Genomic DNA, 6,749 nt, shown 5'->3' with positions numbered 1-6,749 from the left:
GCAATATCAAGCAACGTGATCGCGCAAACGGAATCGGATGGTAGCACACGGGACGCAGAGATTTATACTGGTTCGGGGCACGGTGCGCGCTAAACCCTACTTAGTGGTGCGGCTGCTCTTGTATTCGTATACTCAATTAAAGGGGTTGTTGCTCCTTGCTACGAGGTGGATTGGAATGGTGGAAGATGGATCCCGAGCCTGAGGTCCCTACCCTCTTTTATATAGGCAGGAAAGGTAGGGTCATAGAGAGAGCGATCAGGCTAACAGATTATGTTCCTAGTTTGTTACACGATATACGTAACAGATTGATCCTAGCTATCGTCCAAATACAGCCGTCCTGGTTTGCCTTGATCTCCATGTTGGTCGATCGCGTCAGCCCTTGCGGGCCTCCTCCTTGATGGCTGCTGGGCCGATATCCTGGTGATGGTCATATATACGGGCGGTACAGGTATCCCTAGCCCATATATCTGACAGTAGCCCTGTAGGACTTAATGATAAGCACGCAGCCTTAGCCCTCGGGACGTCGCAATTTCCCCTGCAAGTTTTGTGTACTGTAAGTACCAGTGAGAATTTTCATCGGGTGCTGAAGATTTAATGCAGTGCAGCTCGATATTCCCAAGTATTGGGGACCCAGTATGTTGCCGTTCAAGTACCAAGAGCATTTTTCAGGTAGCGAGAATCTTCTTCAAGTATCGAGTGGGGCGGCGGTACACCGTACATCAAGGAACATAGCTCCCTAGCAGCTGTAAGCGCCTGGCTCCGGTGGTACACTCAACATCGAGAAACGTAGTTTTCTAGGCATAGCCCTCGGGGCGTTGTCGATGCCACGTTCGGGTGGTGGCACCCGATAACTGGAAGCGTAGCTTCCAGGACGTTCGTAGGCGCCGTGGTAGGGTGGTAGCACCGCTGTGCTCGGGAAGTCGGTCCCCGTGGTATTCCAGCGTGCAATTAGTGGTTGTGCATCACTAAGTCCTAGTCGTAGAACAATAATGAGGACGGAGTGATTGCACCGCCTTCGCTCAGCGTGTCACTATGCCAATTGGTTTTTGGGTGACCCGATTCGGGTCATTTGTTAACAAACACTAAGGGCGTCACGTTTTTCTTCGAGACCCGTTAAGTAACCGATCTCGAATTTTCGCGGGCCTCATTAGGGAAAAAAGCGAGGTCATTGTCTCGGAGCCCTGAGGCCAATATAACAGCGTCCCAGGTCGGGAACTACTATGGGCGAGTAACGAACGTGTGAGCAGTTGTGGGCAATATAACAGCGTCCCGGGTCGAGAACTACTGTGGGCGAGTAACAAACGCGTGAGCAGCTATGGGTAGTTGTGCAAATTACTCTTCGAGCTGGTAACAGGTAAAATGAGTGAACGTCCACGTCCTAATGAATAGGGGCGGCATGACAAAGGCTGACCAGCGGGAGCACATTATAAAACTCTTTTTCAGATTCTAGGAGCTCGTACTTTGGTTATAGCCATAGGCCAACCAGTTTTTTGGTCTCCCACAAAGGGGCATACATCCGCTGAAAATAAGGTACTTTGAGCTCGTCTAAGCATTGGGAGATTTACGTGACATCGAGTGTCAAAGGTTTTAGGATCATACTGGTGACCCTCCCGAATACCCCCTGACTCTTAGTAGGGGCAGGGTCGAAGTGAACGAGTCACTACCGCTTACACCTGCTGCAAGGGTGAGTCAGGCCGAGTACTCGACCTGAGTGCCAGGTCACCCGCCTGCACCGGCTCGGGCTATGATGTATCAAGATCGGGCCACTGAGGACCCATGAGTGAGTTTGTTTACTAGAAGCTGGAGCGTTGGGGTTCGTGGCTTGCTTTCCCAAGCACAAGCGTGTGCGGTTGGGATTCCGTCCGTGCTCTGGTTCCTGCTTATATAAAGAAGGGGGAGGCGTCAATGGGCATAATTTCATCTGCTCATTTATTAGGCTTACTTCTCTTTCTTTAACCTTTTGGCTTTCTTCGCCTTCGTCCCCTCAGATCAGATCTGATGGAGAGCGTGGGGAGCTCAAGGATGGAGGCTCCCAAATGGGCGGTGGCCGAGCACTACCCACCTGTCTAGCCTGCCTTCATCGGGTGAGTTCTTCGAACGACCCGAATCGGGTGAGCTAGGGGTTCCTATGTTTCTTCTCACTAGGTGTTCTTCTAGGCTTCCAACATTCAACGACGTGAGTCCTCCTCCTCCTGATTCGTCGGAGGGGGCCGCGGTGGTGGAGACTGTGGCTCTGCCAGAAGGCATGGTAGTCGAGGATGAGGTGAGCCTTCTCCAGGCACAGCTTGAAGTCGTGTGAGTGGCGATAGCTAGGTCGGAGTGGGAGGCGGCTGCCGTCGGGATGTCCCACACTGAAGCCTAGGCGTAGCTTCTTGGTGAGTTCCCAGTGAGATTTCATGTCTGTTCTTCTTGAGATGTCTTGTCCTGATGAGTAGTTGCTCTGCTTGTGCTTTTCAGCCACCCAAGAGCAACTGGCCGTCGCTCAAGAAAAAGGGGGGTGAGGCTTCGTGAAGCCAATGCCATGTTGATCGAGCAGGTGATGGAGGCGGAGCGTGATCGTGATGCTGCTATGGCATACTCATCGACCACGGCGGTTAGAGCGAGCCAATACCAAGATCTTCATGCTACCTTGCTAGGAGCGTGCGGCGGTGTTATTGACGTGCTCTCACCGGTAGGGGCGAGCATCGAGGAACACCTTGGCAATGTACCAAGATGGTTTGTGGAAGTGATCCGCCATGCAGTTAAGCGTGGAGCGACGTTGGCGCTGGTGGCCGCTACCCTTCGGAATGGCGAGGACCTTTGTGACATGGCGATCGGTTTCCACCAGTGGAGAAGCCCGAAGACGTCGGTGCCCTGGCCATGGAATTTAGGATCATGGCAGGTGAAATTGCCAAGTATGAGAGAGTGGAGGATGTTATCTGTTTTGGTCCTCATGGAGTGTAAATTGCATTGGCCTTGAAATAAAGACTTTTGCATTTTGTGTTCTTCTAAGTAACCGCTTCATGACTCATGTAGTACTTGGTTGTAGCCCCCGAATCAGTGTGATAGGTTAGCATAACGTATCGTGGTGATTGATTGGAGCCCCTTACATGCTGTGCCTAAGTGCGGTGTGACCTCAAAAAAAATTCCGATAGTGTAGCCCCCAAGTACCCTGGTAGGTCAGTGCGACCTACTAGGGTGCTTAGTTTAAGCTCGGTGACATGTTGACTTTGGTGACATAGTCTCACACTTTTGCAACAAGTTGGTGGTTGCACTGCTAGAGAGTTGTTCCTTTTAGTATAAGGTTACTTCTTTACGTGTAGAACCGTCGCAGCAAGTCAATGTTCTAGGCATTTGTGTAGAATTCGCCTTTCATGTTTGCTAGCTTGTACGTTCTTGACTTCAGCAGTTCAGCCACGATAAATGACCCTTCCCAAGGAGGTGAAAACTTGTTTTTCGCCTTGGTGGATTGGACCCATCGTAAGACTACATCGCCTTGCATGAAGTTTAGTGGCCGAACGTGCTTACTGTGGTACTTGCACAGCTGCTGCTGATACTTTGCGGAGTGGATGAGTGCCGTTCTGTGGTGCTCGTCGAGCCTAACGAGGGAGTCTTGTAAGGCTTCCTCTGTTGTGTCCTCATCATAGACGTGGACTTGGGAAGAGGCATAGCCGATCTCCACGGGGAGTACCGCGTATGTGCCATAGATGAGGAAGAAGGGGGTGAACCCCGTAGATCTAGCAAGAGTGGTCCGTAGGCCCCATAGAATTGGCTAAAGCTCCTAGACCTATCTTCCCTCTAACCTCTTGAGTTTCCTAAAGATTAAAGGTTTGAGGCCCCGAAGAATGCAACTGTTCGCCCTCTCTACCTGTCCGTTGGTCTTTGGGTGGACTACTGAAGCCTGAAAGGATCAAGATGCTCAAGAGAGGGGGTGAATTGGACTAATTCTAAAATTCTTTGCAATAATTAAACCCTACACTTACCCCACTTCACCCCTTGTGCCTAGAATGTGTTCCTATTGTTCTACCACACAAAAGTTTTGCACCCTAGGTTCCAATCCTACTCTAGCATGGCAATTCTAAGAATATAAAGACAAGAAATGAATTGCTCAAATGTAAATGCTTAAAGTAAAGAGAGGAGAAGGAACGCGGTGATGTTTTGCCGAGGTATCAGAGAGTCGTCACTCCCCACTAGTCCTCGTTGGAGCACCCGCGCAAGGGTGTAGCTCCCCCTTGATCCGTGCAAGGATCAAGTGCTCTCTAAGGGCTGATTCTTCGACACTCCGTAGTGGTGAATCGCCCACAACCGCTCACAACTTGAGTTGGGTCATCCACAAGCTCCGTCGGATGATCACCAAACTCCCAATCGCCACCAAGCCATCTAGGTGATGGCGATCACCAAGAGTAACAAACACAAACTCTCACTTCACCATGACAAGCCTAATGAGAAGGGTGGCGCACACTTGCTACTCTCCTTGCACTAATGAGGCCTTAATCTTGGATTCTCAAATCTCAATCACCTCACTAGGCTCTTACTCTCCTTTGCACTCTCAAGGGTGTTTCTCAGCAGAACAAATGGGCAAGAGTACTCCTTTGGACGAGTGGAGTAAGTATTTATACCCCCTCATTCAAAACATAATGTTTGGAGGCTGAGTCATCATTCTACGGGGTGACCGGACGCTCCGATCAGTTATCCCCGCCACCGTATTAGAAAGAGCCATTAAGTTCTAACCGGACTCTGACCTGCGCCCGGTCAGCACAGACTGGACACGTCCGGTCATGAAAACTGCTCTCTGGAACCTTACTGATGTTGACCGAACGCTGGCACCCAGAGTCCGGTCACTTCGTTGTTCAGCGTCTGGTCAGTTACTGGATCCTGACCAGCATCTGGTCAGCACTGACCAGACACGTCCGATCAGGAATCTCCCTCTCTAGAGTTGACCAAACGCAGGCACTCAGCGTCCGGTCATTTTTCACTCAGTGTTCGGTTGCAATTAGACGGCTCCAGTTAATTAAATGAACTGACCGGACTCACCCTTCAGCGTCTGGTCACAACCAGACCAGCGTCCGGTCAGTCATTTGACCCTCCATTCACTTCCAACTCAAAATCATATGTGAATAAAGTTTGCTCCAATTGATCTTAGGGCTACTCCGGAGCTACCTAGTGCTAGATTTGACAAGTGTGCACCACACCTAACTCACTAGACTCACCTAGGTCAAGCTACTAGTCCATACCCCCCTTAATAGTATAGCCAAAGGAAAAACAAAGTCCTAAACAACTCTAAGTGTCTCTTCAACACCAAACGACACTTAGAACTAGTCCATCCTTAACCTTGTCGTCCATCCTTTGAAAACTAAAACGATTTCCATCATAGGGGCATGACAACCATGATTGCCCAATCAATTTCCATTACCATGACCTAACTTAAATTGCCTCTGCAAAATACACGTTAGTCATAGTAATCTCGTATTGTCATTAATCACCAAAACCCAACTAGGGGCCTAGATGCTTTCAATCTCCCCCTTTTTGGTGATTGATGCCAATACAACCTCGAGTATGTAAAAGAGATGAGGTTTTCAACATGCTTGGTTCATATAAGCTTTTGACAATAAGAGCAAAGGAGTTAAACATGCTTATATGACCCAAGCCAACATGGTGTACTCAATAGATATGAAATAAGCATAAGTACAAGAAATAAAGCTCATTTGACTCGCAGTAAAATGCGGAAGTAAGGCAAATGAGCATAACCAAGTGACATGACATATATATAAATCAAAGTAGAGAGCACACATGTCACATAAGTATCACAATCACATGTAAGTATCACAATCACACATATGTAGTTCAATGCATGAAAGTAAACATGAATGCATAATGTTTCACACATAAAGAGCCAAAAGAAATAAACCATATGCTCCCCCTAGATCTAACATACTCGATCCCTCTCCCCCTTTGGCGTCAAGCAGCAAAACCTAAGGGTCGGACGGCGGAGCAGGAGTAGACGAGTCGGGCGCTGAGGTGCGGTGAGAAATCTAGAACTATGCAGCATCATTCTCTGACGCTGAGCTTTGAGCAGTCTGACCCTCTATCACTAGAAGTGAAGCTAAAATGGTCTGGGTCTTCTTTGGGACTCTACAGGTATCACTGTAGGTGGTGGCTCTGATGATGCAATAGATGATGGGAGCATCTCTGTAGTCCTAGTAACTGGAGCAACTATGATAGGTACAGAGACTCGCAACTCTGGTAGTGTAGGTTGTCCTGTAAGCTCACTGAATGTCGCACCAAGACTCCTGGATACTAGGGTGTTAGTCACTAGCACTGAAGAGCTCTGAGGCGGAGTGAAGCCCGTAACAATGGGGGTGAAGTGAGGAACTTGGGCTATCACTGGCGAAGCAAACCACTAGGACACCTGCTCTATAGGTAAAGCAAACTGAGTAGCTGGTTGTCCCTGACTCTGAAGACCATTGGGCTATACAGCTAGAGTCACTGAAGTGGTGGCAGGCTGGCCTATCTGAGGTGTAGTCTATGGTGGAGCGGCCCTAATAGCAGAGAAAACATGCTGCATGAACCCAAGTAACTATTGCTGTATCATGAGCTACTGCTGCATGGCCTGCTGCCGCCTCTGGAACTCATCCTGTCTAGCCTGAACTAGTGCTAGTGCAGCTACGGTCTCCTAGGCCTGGCGTGCCTGATCCTGCCTCATCCGCTCAAGAACTGCTAGAAGAGCGAGGTCTGTCTGCGGTGGCGTGGAGCTGAGCTAGAGCCATTGG

Source organism: Miscanthus floridulus, chromosome 10 (genome assembly GCF_019320115.1).
Source record: "Miscanthus floridulus cultivar M001 chromosome 10, ASM1932011v1, whole genome shotgun sequence".
Lineage (NCBI taxonomy): Eukaryota > Viridiplantae > Streptophyta > Magnoliopsida > Poales > Poaceae > Miscanthus > Miscanthus floridulus.
The sequence above is the reverse complement of the archived record's forward strand: the minus strand, read 5'-3'. Positions refer to the sequence as shown.